The 14,555-nt window shown below is 42.0% G+C and overlaps 1 protein-coding gene and 1 long non-coding RNA gene across 8 annotated transcripts in view; one reads left to right on the forward strand and one right to left on the reverse strand.

The window, feature by feature from the left end:
- Positions 1 to 5,573, forward strand: part of LOC137504117 (uncharacterized) — an 82,341-nt gene extending 76,768 nt beyond the window's left edge. Inside the window, exon 4 of the long non-coding RNA XR_011019425.1 lies at positions 5,463 to 5,573. This is a non-coding gene — a long non-coding RNA (uncharacterized lncRNA). The remainder of the gene's footprint in view (positions 1 to 5,462) is intronic.
- LOC137504114 (proton-coupled folate transporter-like) overlaps positions 1 to 14,555 on the reverse strand; it is a 371,775-nt gene that overhangs the window by 7,533 nt on the left and 349,687 nt on the right. The window lies entirely within an intron of this gene.

Here is a 14,555-nt window from a genome sequence, read left to right on the forward strand (position 1 = left end):
GCCGGCGGCGATCAGACCCCCCCAGCAGGACATCCCCCTAGTGGAAAAAAAGGGTGGAAGTCTGATCGCCCTGGCTATTTCCTGATCGGTGCTGCGGGCTGGAGAGTCCACGCAGCACCGATCAGAAGAAAATCCCCTGGTCCTTAAGTGGTTGGACATCCGAGGTGACATATAGAATGATGAAATAGTCATGTCTATGTACAGTGCCAAGCACACAAATGACTATGCTGTGTTTATTTTTTCTTTCTCTGCCTCAAACAGTTAAACATAAGGTACACAAGGGACAGTTTCTGTCTGGATTGGGTCAGACTATAGCGCAACCTTCACTGAATTACAGCCATAAAACACTTTCTTGGCAGTATATGGCTTCTGAGAGCAGGAAAGAGACAAAAAGGGTCAATAGTTCATATGTTTCAGCCATGGCATACTTCAATGAATATGTCATTGACCAAAGACAATAAAACAGTAAACACTAGATTTAAATATAAATTAAAACTGTGGGGTATCTAAAAAAAAATTCATTTTTAGGAGAAGGAGGATAGATACAATTGTTTATCTCCTCAGTTTATTTTCACCTCAGATGTCCTCTAAGAACAAAGTTTAAAACCTATTACACGTTCCTATTTGAAAAACTGTTTCGCAACATAAGCAAGTATGAAAAAGTCCTTATAAGTTTGTTTTTTTATGATCAAATATTACTCATGAATTTTGAAATGAAACCTGCATCAAGTAAAATATGAAGGCTGCCATGTTTCTATGCTTGCTACAGCTGAATGACTGTAATGCTGATCTTTTCGTTACAGCACTATGTGAGTAAAACACCTGGCACACACCATGGCAAACTCTGGTATGGGGGAGGGGGTTATATGAAGCGTGGGTTTTACTTTGATTGATTTTGTGCAAGCTGAAGAGGAAAATGAAGTAACCCAAATAGCAATTAGGCAGCGTATCCCCTTCCCTCAAAAAAAAAAAATAAAAAAAAAATCCAGACAGCAGAATGTCCTCCAAATAAAAACTAGGGATAATAACAAAATTAGGCAGGCTTTTTTTTCAATTAATACAATTAGGCATACTTGTCCTACTTACTTTTCAAATATTTATTTGGTAGGTAATTGCCCAAACTTTCTGGCCTCCAGTGTGGCTGCAAATACAATGTTTTAGGCTGGTAACTGCCCAATTTTTGAGGCCTGCAATTTAAAATGTTTAGGCAGATAAATACAAACTTTTTTTTTAGGCATCTCAGACAGTGGCTGCACATTAATGTTTTTGGGCAGGGATATTTTTTAGGCATATGGGATTTTTGGCATTTACGATTTTTGGCATTTTTGCAGACTATTTTGCCCTTGATCCCCCTCTGCCATGCCACTGTCTGAGTTTTGGTACACTTTGTACACCTTTTAAAAAGAAATTGTGGCTGCAGAGATGCCCTGAAGGTTTCAGAAGTTTGCCTGCCAATAACTCCAATGGGGCTCGCCGCAAATTTGCGGTCCACAAATTTTCACGGTACAATTTGCGAACACTTTCGCAAATGCAAAATTGGAATATCCGGACACAGATATTCAATACTATGTGCAGATGGCATAGGTAAACATTTAAACTGCATGGAGTTAGTAATATTGGTCAGTGATTGACAAGGCTGTATTCTTGAATCATACCAGTTGATAATATTTGTTCTGGGTCAGGGATTCATATAGTAATAGATGCAGAGAATGCATACAAGCATCAAATAAGTAGATGCTTTTTTTTTAAAATCCAAGACAAATGTCATCTTCCATATCTTTCTCACTACAGATTTCCATTAATAGACACGTCAGTTTGATGGAATACGTAGTATTAGACAAGTGAAATTCTGCCAAAAATAGCTTAAAAATCTAGCACAACAGAAAGGTGAGTGGCTTTTCAGGATATATACATTTCTAGTTTTACAACATGACATATTTCTCTGAATTCATAGTAAAGATTGTAAGGACACACATCTATTCATATCATATCAATTGTGCAAGCAGGCCTGATTATAAGACTACAGGAGAATACTAGATAATGTATGACAATATAAAGGCTCAGTAGGATTAATGCCCTTTCGAGTTCAGTTACTGTCATTCTAACTTAGCAAAGCTAAGTAAAGTTTTGTATGGAAGAATATCTTCCCTAGAGCTAGGGACTGAGAAAACATCATAAAAGTGTTTCCCTAAGGTTTTCTTTTTATTATTCCTCTGGGTTTAAATTAGTCACTTCATCAACTAACTCAATTTTTGTTTTGAACTTCATGTTTCATAGATAATTTGAAAGGCTGGTTCTATAGCACAATTCATCCCTTGGGATTGTACTATGTTTTAGGTATTCCATGGAGATCAATGTTAATGTTAAGTTACTGTTACTTTATTGTTAATATATCAATGTTATGTTTGTGAAGCTGGCCACTAACGGTCCAATTTCTAGCGAAAAATCGTTCGAGCGATCAGAAATTCTGATCGGATTGGTTGTAAATAATCTCCATTGGTGGACACAATCGATTATGAACGAGTGAAAAAAATGTCGCCCGAATGAATTTTCGTCGAACGAAAATTTCGATTTTCTTGGTGGTCGTGATAGATAGGAAGCAATGATTGGTTAGTTGATGGTGTATTAAACGATTTTTCATCCGATCAGAATTTCTGATCGCTTGAACGATTTTTCGCTAGAAATTGGACCGTTAGTGGCCAGCTTAAGATGCTTCCATTCAATTTACTCTACTTTTCTAGAGGCACTGTCAAAAATGTGGTTACTTTTAAACATCAGTTCCACTTAATTTAACTAGCTGACCCACAAAGGTAAACAACTTGTCCCACCAGAGGGATAGGGGCCCTAAGGACTAGACATACAAATGAAACTTTTATTGATATCGCTATAAAAACAAGGCGATATCAAATATATATATATATATATACTCTGTATCTGTACAATTGTGGCTCTGTACAATTAACAAGCTGACACATCATTGCATTCCAGCAGTTCTGGAGGTGTGGCTAGCTTACAGGGACAACAAAGGATAATTTGCATATGCAGCAGTGATGCATCATGGGAGACACCATTTGCTCACTTCAACCTAAATGATCACATGTACCTTCTGTCTTTAGAAGGCAAACTTTTGTTTCGCTTAACATTTTCATGAGAGGGCTTTTTGGTCTTTTGTAGCCCTTTAGGTACAGACTAACCAGCAAGCTCATGGTGAACCAGAACTCATTGGAGTGTGTAAGGGGCTACAATGGTCCAAAAAGCCCCCTTATTAAAATGCTATGGAAAACAAAAGTTTGCTTTCTTAAAACAGAAAGTATTTGCAATAATTCAGGATGGAGTGAGCTCTGAGATGTGCCCCAGTGAATCACTGCCGAATTATGCAAATCAACCATTGTCGTCCTTAGAAGCTAAACACACCGATCTGCAGGAATGCAATGATGTGTCAGCTGTTAATTGTACAGAGCCACAATAATCCAACATGCATACAGACTGTTTCGGATTGGTTGGTCTTTTTTTTTTTTTGTAGCCCCTTACACACTGCAATGTGCTCTGGTTCACCATGAGCTTGCTAGGTAGTCTGTATATACATATACATATACATATATATATATATATATATAACTGTTGCTGCTATATATAAACCACAACCAGGTGTGTAACTGTTACAGAACACCAAATAATTACGTGGGAGGGATAAATCACTACTCAGTGAAATTCAAACCACAGCACGTCTAATGAGCAGGCTAGTGACAAACTAACATAAACATTTTGTTATGACTTGAGCTGCTGCTACTATGTCAGTTTTGATATGTGACTACATTAACCTGTATATCAATTGGTGGGTGGTGGGTTTTGCTTGTTTGTCACTCCATTGTATTATACATCCTGAGGAAAGCCTTATTTATGTGAAACATGTAGGTGATAGCCTCTGTTTCCAGCACTTTCACTTTGTATGTAGTCTTAGCTTGTAGGGATGGTCGGAAATGTCGATTTCCGATTCTCGAGAAATTCCGATTTCCGCCAATGCCGATTACCAATTTCACAGATTTCCGATTAGTTTCCGATTTCCGAGTTCAGAGTTCCGATTTCCAAGTAATGGTATTTTGGTCATTTTTTTGCATTCTCTGATTGGCCAAATACTTCCAAGTTGTTTCTGCATTCTCTGATTGGTCCATTGATTTAGAGTTCTGTGATTGGGCTAAAATTACCGAATTGCAGTAATGCAGTATTTCTGCAGAAATCCTGTTTCTGAGTTCCATCTTCCGATTTCCGAGTTCCGATCAGAAATTCAGATTTCTGATCGGAAGTTCGGAAATTACAATTCCGGGAAATCTGAATGAGCATCCCTAGTGGCGACCATCGAGCTAGGCAGGATAATATTAGGAACCAGGTCTGATTTTTACTACCTGTGCCCACTAGCCTGCTCTTTCGATATGGTGTGGTTTGACACTCACTGACTAGTGATTAATCTCTCCCACATAATTTTTTTGGTGTTATATAACGGTCACACACCTGATTGTGGTTTAACAAACACAAACAAACAAACAAACAAACACAGAACATTTATATCGCGCTTTTCTCCTGGCGGACTCAAAGCGCCAGAGCTGCAGCCACTGGGACGCGCTCTATAGGCATTCGTAGTGTTAGGGAGACTTGCCCAATGTCTCCTACTGAATAGGTGCTGGCTTACTGAACAGGCAGAGCCGAGATTCGAACCCAGGTCGCCTGTGTCAGAGGCAGAGCCCTTAACCATTACACTATCCAGCATCTGTTTTATATATATGTTTATTTGATACTGCCTCCATTTTTAAGCTATATCAATAAACAATATAATTTAATGTCTAGTCCTTAGGGCCCTGTCCCTCTGGTGGGACAAGTTGCTAACAATGTGGTATTCCCGGGTGCCTTTTCTTGATCTAGTTTTGCCACAAAGGTAAACCCTGAGGATGAACATTTTTAGTAGTTTATCTTTATTTTAGTAGTAATATCAATGTATGTATTTATGCTGTTTTTTTTTTTTTGAGGAAAATAATAATCTTCTTTATCTTTAAATACTTTGCAGCATTGCATAATGTTACTTTTTTTTTTGTTTGACACATATTGCAATTACGGTAAGCTTTTTATAAAATGAAAAGTCAGTGTTCATTAATGAAACATTAATTTACAGGAAATGCAGAAACAAATGTGTTTGCACATTATTTAATATAAAACAAAGCAAAAATAAAAAACGGAAAAAGAGATGGATACATTCTTTGCCAGCTTTTCAAAATCATTCAAGTTTGCAGAGTACAGCTGAGATAATGTTACACAAATTAATATTTTATATTTATGCTTTTCTGCAAGAATACTCATGCTTAGTTCAAAATACTGACTATTTCTTAATGTTTTATTTCATCCAAATATTATCTTGTAGCAGATGGAAAAAAAAATAAAAAAAAAAAAATCTGTTTTTCTGTGTTCTGCAGGAAATTTGAAGGCGAAGAAGCAAAGCAAAACCCATTGACCTTTGGCAGGTGGAGAGAATCATGATCTGAAACTAAACTGTTTGTTATTTATTTAGAAAATTTTGGGCATTTCTAGTGCAGTTATCTTTTCTAACTGGTCCATGACTCCATGTAGTTGTAAAATAAAACCGGTGCAATGCCTGAAAACCAGAGTAAAAATGTCTGTTCTCCTTGTGTCTTCTAGTGACTGGTCTGCAGTTTTCAGTTTGTTTTCCAGATTCAGCCAGGCTCACCCAGGAAGATGGCAAGTGACGTAGCTAAGGAACTATGAGCCCCAGTGCAAGTTTTACATGCCCCCCAAGCACTCTATATATAACAAATGATATGGCGTGCCAAAACCTGCCAAGGACAGCCACAGTGTCAGAGGTGCAGGAAGTAGATTGGGAATAGTTTGTTATTGATTACTACTATTCAAAGCATCTATTGAAGTGATTATTACCAGCACAGGACCAATAAAAAGCTAATACTGCACTTGCGGGAGGTCCCCACAGGGCTCCTCTGGCCAAAGGGCCCCCGTTGTGGTCGTAAGTAGCCTCTGCATCCTCTATGCTACGCCACTGAAGATGACACAATCAGTCACCAATTTTTAAACTAAAAAACATTTCATTTCAAGTGCCTTCACTGTTTGCATAAATTGGCAAACTATTGTGGTCATTTCATCTGTTCTGTGGTAAGTCTACTTTTTTTTTTTGTCCTTTTAATTGGTTTGCACTTTTGTCATTATACTGGCGCATCCTTTAACAACTTAATGTTGGAAGGAAGAGGAGGTAGTAACACGTAACCCATGCTTGGTCATCCAGCCTCAGCCTACTGCCTCTACAGCATATGGCTGTTGTAAGGGACATCTACTACCAAGTTTATAAAATGGCACACATGGAGAGAATTTTAGAGGTTTTGGAGAACAAATGTTGCTGCATTGTGCTGGGGCTGATTGCAGAGCCATTGTATACCATCTCGCCCTGCCTCAGCAGCTACCACATTCTTTTTCCTTTATTTTTTTCCCTTTATATTAATCTACCAGTCCCAGCAATAAAGCCAAAGCTGTATGAAGATGGGTAGCAGAACAAGCATAATGGGTTTGTAGGAGAAAGAAGAGAAGGCTACTCCTGGAACATGTATCCTTTGCTAACACCAGCTATGTATCCTTTGCTAACACCAGCTATTCTCTGTAGAAGGAAAAAGCAAGCAGTAGACATTGGGATGCTTACTGACCCATAGGAATATGTGCTGGATTTCATCAGCTTTAAGCACGTTGAGAAGCGAGTTCCTTCATGCTAGAGTGCTTCAGGAAGGATCAGATCAAAACTATTGATGATAGTGATGACAATTAGATTGTCATATTGCTAGATTCATACTAGAAGGCCAAGATGGGAGAACTCGTCTCCGCAGATGAAAGAGAAGGCAAATTAATGCATTGATACAAGGAGGTAATTGCAAAGCAAAGGAGTCCTCTCATATGGCAACAGGAATAACTCTCACAGCTCCACAACTCACGGCAGTCAAGCAGGAAGTTGCAGAAGTTGTTTCACCAGCAGGGGATATTTAATAACAACTACCAGCTTTTTTAGGCACTTTGACCAGTAGGGAATAGAGATGAATGAACATGTTTCGTAATTTCAACAATTTTTTTGAAATCGTCAATTCAATCTCATGGCAAAGTGTGGCTTTCTCTTACCAAACATTTTTGTGAGAAAGGCCTGGTGATTGGCGATACGGTCATAGTTTTAACTGAACAATCACAGGGAAATTGAGGGGCAGTAACTGTGACGCGATGAGGGCCCATACACCACGAGCAGACTAAAAATTGGAAGATAACTCATGTATTGCATCTCAAGCAGTAGAAAACGCCATCTCACACAGTAGTAAAACTCCACTGAAAAATATACAGCAGATCTGCTCACTAACAATGCCAGCATAATTATTCCTAAACACAACTGACCTTCCCTTAGTTATAGTCCTCACACAGCAGTTTCCAGAGAAGTCTAGATCTCCCTAATCTTATCACAGGCTGTAAAAAAAAACCTAAAACAATAGTAGCAAATAGCAATCGCACTGTATACCAAACAGATTGCAGTACAATCATGGCAGAATCATGATAGTAAAAATAGAAATAACTGCAATTGCATCGCTGTGCGATTCTTAGTAGGAAAGGGCCCATTGTTGGGAAGCAGAGCCCAATACTTCACTCTGCTGGCTTTGATTTTCTTGTAAGAAGGGTTGAAATTTTTAGAAAGTTTGTGAATTGCATTACCAAGACAAGTTTTCTTAATTTTACTTATATCTATTGATTCTATTTAAAGCTGAAAAGCTAATACCATTTGTTGCAGTCAAGAGATTAGGAATAAACAATCTAAACAACTTCTAAACAACGCCTTCACCAAGACAGGAACAATTAATTAACTCAAATCTTTTACCTTTTTGTAAATGAAGACATATTCAGATCGATTAGAACTGGGAGGTACTGCATATAAACATTCCTAGTAAGTAGAGTGATCTGTTTTATTTTATTTATTTTAATGTAGAGAGAAATGATTCATGTTCTTGGCTACTGAAAATGATAAACAAGTGCACAGGAAAAAGCAGTGATGCAGATCTGTACTACTCACAGGTTTTTCATCCATACACTTTAATGCAATTATGTTTTCCAACAGTGACGCCACTAGCAGCAATGCACTTTGCCAAGCTACATAGGGAAACAAGACTAATGCATCACTCTACAGGCAAACCTATACAGTGAATTCATTCTGCATCTGTCTATTAAATTAATTTACCACTAAGGAGCTTCATGCATTTAAGCAGCACATTAACATGAACTTTAACTTGATTGACTTTATTTATGTTTTAATCATGTTTTGTAGACTGTGCTTTATTTTAAGATTTGCATTAACCAATCTTTTTTTTTTCTTTTATAAGATGAACAACTGGTAAGTTAATCAAAGAAAAAATGAGTTATTTTGATGAATTGAGTACTCATATATTTAGATCATAATTAATAGCTTTATGCTGTAATCAATGATTTATTAATAATATTAAACAATTCCTTACAAGGGGTTCTCTTCAGTGGCATAGCAATAGGGGATGGAGAGGTTGCGACCGCACCAGGGCCCCCTGGACTAGAGGGGCCCACTAGGGGCCCTACTTCATCCACCTTATTTATTGGTGCTATGCTGATCATGAACACCTCCTATACATACACTGCATAGTGGTAATCCTTTAAACTGTTTCCTTACTCTGATTACACCTCTCTGACACTGCAGCTGTCCTTGGTATGTTCTGGGGCTCCATATCAAGTGTGCTTGGGCCCCATGTAAAACCCACACTAGGGACCCAAGCTCCTTAGTTACACCACTGGTTTGCTTAAAGTGAACCTTAACTCTTGAACAGGGAATAAAGAAAACATACAAAAATGCACACTTTATGTATTTAGAGAGATTAGCCCATCTAATTCCCCCCATCTGAGACTAAGCACAAGTTGTAATTTAATCCATCAGCTGTGTCAGCTCAGAATTCTTCTCTGTCATGGCATAGAGTTAATGGCTGCTTCCATGAAAGCAGGAAGTAAATACACTGCAGATTTATTGCAGGATTTGTTTTTATTTAAAGGTTATCATGCTGTATCTTTTAGAGCAGAAAGTAAGTTCTAAGTTCAGGTCCGCTATAACAAATGTCCATAACATTTTAAGAAAATGTTGCATACATCAAACATTTCAAACTGCCTTGCTTACAGTAAGCATACTTCATGGGAAAAAAATGGTTTCTCATATGTCCCTCAAATGCAAGACAAGAATGTAAATCCTGCTTGTAACTGCAGGTCTCCAGACGTGTCAGCCAGAACGCAGAAAGGTGCCATCTCACGTGTCTTCATGGTCGAGAGGACCTTGAGTGGTAAGAACCATAGAAAGCTGGAGACAATGATCATCTAGGAGAGTGGCAGATATTCCAGTGGGCAAGCAGTAGAGATGGCCCGAACGGTTCGCCGGTGACCAGTTCGAGGCAAACTTCCGGGGGTTCGCGATCGCGGAGACTTTACCGGAAGTTCCCCTTAACATCACAGTCAGCAGGCACATTGTAGCCAATCAGGCTACACTCCCTCCTGGAGCCACTCCCCCCTTATAAAAGGCAGGCAGCGCTGCACATTTTACTCACTCGTGTGCCTGCAGTAAATAGAGAAGGGACAGCTGCTGCAGACTCTCATAGGGAAAGATTAGTTAGGCTCTTTTAGGCTTGTTAGCTTGCTCCTTGCTGATTCTTATTGCTAAAATAGCACCCCACAAAAGCTCTTTTGAGAGCTACTCTTGTTCTTGTGATCTATTTTTTTTATGTGTGTCCCACAGACACTTGTGTTGCATAGACGGCTTTGATAATTCATACTGTGTGTGCCACTGCCAGGCCCAGCACATTCAGTGACTACCTGTGTGTGTGACAGGTGCACATTGTAATACCCATTACTGCATATACCTACCTACCTGTTGTTCACACTGCACCCACCTACCTACACGAGTTGAGTGCACGCAGTGTCACTGTGCCTGTCCGCTGCCTGTCTGTGTGTGACAGGTGCACATTGTAATACCCATTACTGCATATACCTACCTACCTGTTGTTCACAGTGCACCCACCTACCTACCTGAGTTGAGCGCACGCAGTTTCACTGTGCCTGTCCGCTGCCTGTCTGTGTGTGACAGGTGCACATTGTAATACCCATCACTACATATACCTACCTGTGGTGTTCACTGCACCCACCTCATCACAGCATATACCTACCTGTTGTGTTCAGTGCACCCACCTCATCACTGCATATACCTACCTGTTGTGTTCAGTGCACCCACCTCATTACTGCATATACCTACCTGTTGTGTTCAGTGCACCCAAATACCTATGTGAGTGCACGCAGTGTGATATACCACTCCGTGCATACCTGTTAACTGCACCTGTGTGCACATTGTATTACTCAAGTCAGTGCATACCTTTCACTTCACCCCCCTGATATGGACAAAATGGACAAAACAGGTAGAGGCAGACCCAGAGGCAGGCCACCCGGCAGGTCTGTGCGAGGTCCCATCAACTTCCAAGATTGTCAGGATGTGGTTGACTATTTAACATGAAACACCTCATCTTCCGCAGCCACCAGCACTACTCCAAGTACCACATACACTAGATTTGACAGTTCGCACCAGTTATTTGGTGGGGAAATCACTGATGCACAGCCATTATTGTTACAACCAGATGAAGGCGCTAAGCAAGTTACATCACCTCATATGTCTGAGTTAGGCGACACTATGGACATAAGGTGTGAGGAGGAGGAGGATGAAGTACCTGCTGTTGGTGCAGTTTTGGAGGTGTCTGAGGCAAGCGAAGCTGGGTAGGATGATTATGATGATTATAATGATAAGAATCCCATATGGGTTCCTAAGAGACAAGATGACCAAGGGGACAGTTCAGAGGGGGAGTCAGAGAGGAGTAGGAGGAGACGAGTTCCTGAAAGAAGCAGGGGGAGCTTGTCATCAGAAACAGCTGGTGGCAGTGTCCGGCACCATGTATCGCCACCTATGTGCAGCCAGCCAACATGCCCTTCAACCTCAGCTGCTGATGCCACCATAGTGCCATCACCCCAGGGGGCCTCAGCGGTTTGGAAATGTTTTAATGTGTGTGCCTCAGATCAGAGCAATGCCATCTGTTCTCTCTGCCTCCAAAAATTGAGCCGTGGAAAGGCCAACACCCACGTAGGGACAAGTGCCTTATGAAGGCACGTGGAGAAAAGGCACAAACTGCAATGGGAAGAGCACCTGAGCAAAAGCAGCACACAAAAGAAAAGCCACCCTCCTTCTCCTCTTCCTCCTTGAGGTGTAGCATCTTCAGTCGCTTTCTCCCTTGCACCTTCACAGCCACCCTCCTCCACTCTGCCTCTGCCCTTGAGCAGTTCCTGCTCCTCTGCCCACAGCAGCCAGGTGTCCGTGATGGAAATGTTTGAGCGAAAGAAGCAAATTTCTGCCAGTCACCCCCTTGCCCGGCGTCTGACAGCTGGCTTGGCGGAACGGTTAGCTTGCCAGCTATTACCATACCAGCTAGTGGACTCTGAGGCCTTCCCTAAATTTGTGGCCATTGGGAAGCCGCAGTGGAAGATACCAGGCCGCAATTTTTTCTCTAAAAAGGCGATACCCAAACTGTACTGTGAAGTGGAGAGGCAAGTGGTGTCATCTCTGGTGAAGAGCGTTGGGTCAAGGGTCCACCTGACCACGGATGCCTGTTCTGCCAAACACGGTCAGGGCCGCTGCATTACTTACACAGCCCATTGGGTCAACCTGGTGACTGATGGCAAGCAGGGAGTACGTGGATGTGCAGCGGACCAACTTGTGACACCTCCACGGCTTGCAGGCAGGCCTCCTGCCACCTCCTCTCCTTCTCCTCCTGCTACATCCTCTTTGCTATCGTCCTCCTTGGCTGAATGGCAGGGGCCTATGCTGCATGCCAGGTAGGACGGTGTCACGCCATCTTAGACATGTCTTGCCTCAAAGCGGAGAGTCACACTGGACCAGCTCTTCTGGCTGCTCTTAACAAACAGGTGGATCAGTGGCTGACCCCGCACCAGCTGGAGATCGGCAACGTGGTGTGTGACAACAGCAGCAATTTTCTTTGCGCTTTGAATTTGGGAAAGCTGACACATGTACCCTGCATGGCTAATGTGCTGAATGTGGTCATTCAAACATTTGTGTCAAAGTACCCAGGCTTAGAGGACGCCCTGAAGCAGGCCAGGAAGTTGTGTGGGCATTTCAGGCGGTCTTACACGGCCATGGCACGCTTTGTGGACATTCAGCGGAGAAACAACTTGCCGGTGAGATGTGATATGTGATAGCCTGACTCACTGGAATTCGACCGTGGTCATGTTCTGTCGCCTGCTAGAACAGGAGAAAGCCGTCACCCAGTACCTGTACAATTACAGTAAAAGGACACAATCTGGGGAGATGGGACTTACCTGACGTCACTGAGGAACAGCAAGAGGAAATGGATTGTATGTCTGGATCCAACTTTGTGCAGATGGCGTCTTTCATGCTGTCCAGCCTGTTGAGGGACCCCCGTATAAAAAAAACTCAAGGGGAATGAGCTGTACCGGGTGGCCACGCTACTAGACCCTCAGTATAGGCACAAAGTGGTGGACATGTTAGCAACTCACCAGAAGGCAGAAAGGATGCAGCATATGCAGTACACGCTGGCAACTATGCTTTAGGGTGATATCACAGCACAATGCAATAAAGGTACCACTGCCAGTAATCCTTCTACCATGTCCATGCAGGCAAGGACAGGATGCTCCAGCGATCTCATGGTGATGTCGGACATACGGACATTCTTTGGTCCAATGCCTCGACTTAGCGCTTCTGGATCCACTCTCCACCAATGCCTGGACCGGCAGGTAGCTGACTAAATGGCCTTAAAGAGACACTGAAGCGAAAAAAAAATTATGATATTATGATTTGTATGTGTAGTACAGCTAAGAAATAAAACATTAAGATCAGATACATCAGTCTAATTGTTTCCAGTACAGGAAGAGTTAAGAAACTCCAGTTGTTATCTCTATGCAAAAAAGCAATTAAGCTCTGCGACTTTCAAAGTCCTGGAGAGGGCTGTTATCTGACTTTTATTATCTCAAGTGTTATTGAACTATTTACTTTTTCTCTGCTAGAGGAGAGGTCATTAGTTCATAGACTGCTCTGAAAGAATCATTTTGAATGCTGAGTGTTGTGTAATCTGGACATATTATAGAATGATGCAATGTTAGAAAAAACACTATATACCTGAAAATAAAAATATGATAATATTTTCTTTGCTGCTAAACTTCTAGTAATTATTCATAGTACACAACCAATTCATTATATCATATTTTTTTTTCTTTTCGCTTCAGTGTCTCTTTAAGTGTGGATGTAGACACTGTGAGCAGCGATGAACCCTTGGACTACTGGGTGCGCAGGCTTGACCTATGGCCAGAGCTGTCCCAATTTGCCATCCAACTTCTGTCTTGCCCTGCCTCAAGCGTCCTGTCAGAAAGGAACTTCAGTGCAGCTGGAGGCATTGTCACTGAGAAGAGAAGTCGCCTAAGTCACAAAAGTGTTCAATACATTACTTTTATCAATGAATGGTGAATGAGGCATGGATCCCGAAAGGCCACTGCCCGCCCGAAGACTAAGTCAGTCCCCACACACAGCATCTCTGCCTGCACGCTGTGTGACTGGCTGCCTGCCCCAAGACTAATTCACTCCCCACACAGCACCTCTGCCCGCAGGCCGCTTGACTGCCTTCTCTGCCACCACCAACAGGGTCCAGGACTCCAGGCGGATTCCTGAAAGCAGCGGCCGCTATAATAATTTTTCTGGTGTGTGTACATGCCTGCCTAATTTTCCTGGCTGCAGTGCAGCTGCAACAACAAAACAAAAGGCATGTACATGTGCACATTCCCCTTCATGATCATTACCTTGCCATGGTGAAGAGGCTTGCGTATCACAATGAAGCAGTGACCACCGGCTATATGAGTGTCTTGGGGGGTGGCACACCAAAGATAATAAGGTTGTTGCTTCATTGTGGACAGACCACATTTTATCAGCTGGGCAGTCACTGTTCTGTCATTCCGCTACCTCAGCCCGGCGACCATATGGGCTGGAAAGCCGCCATCACCTGCACTCTCGTCATGGTGTGCACCAGTCCAGCACGGCCATCACTTCACAAACAGCTGTTTGCAGTCAATGCATAACTTTCACTGCATCTTTGACTGCACATTGTATTATACCTGGCAGTCAGTGCATACCTTTCACTTGAATGGATGGCAGACTTGCCCTCCATAACAGATTCTCGTTACAGGTAGTACAGTCATTCTACAGCAGGGCCTCAAAAGTCCTCCTTTTGATTACTACCTCAGGACATGCATGCCATGCCTGCTGCCTTCCTTGGATGTGTGGTAGTCGTTCCTGCTTCTTTGCCCACCGCGTGCCTGCTGCCTTCCTTGGATGTGTGGTGCTGGTAGCCATTTCTTAGGCTTCCATTCCGGACCGGAATCGAACTAGGATTCCC

Source organism: Hyperolius riggenbachi, chromosome 4, assembly GCF_040937935.1.
Source record: "Hyperolius riggenbachi isolate aHypRig1 chromosome 4, aHypRig1.pri, whole genome shotgun sequence".
NCBI classification, from domain to species: Eukaryota; Metazoa; Chordata; class Amphibia; order Anura; family Hyperoliidae; genus Hyperolius; species Hyperolius riggenbachi.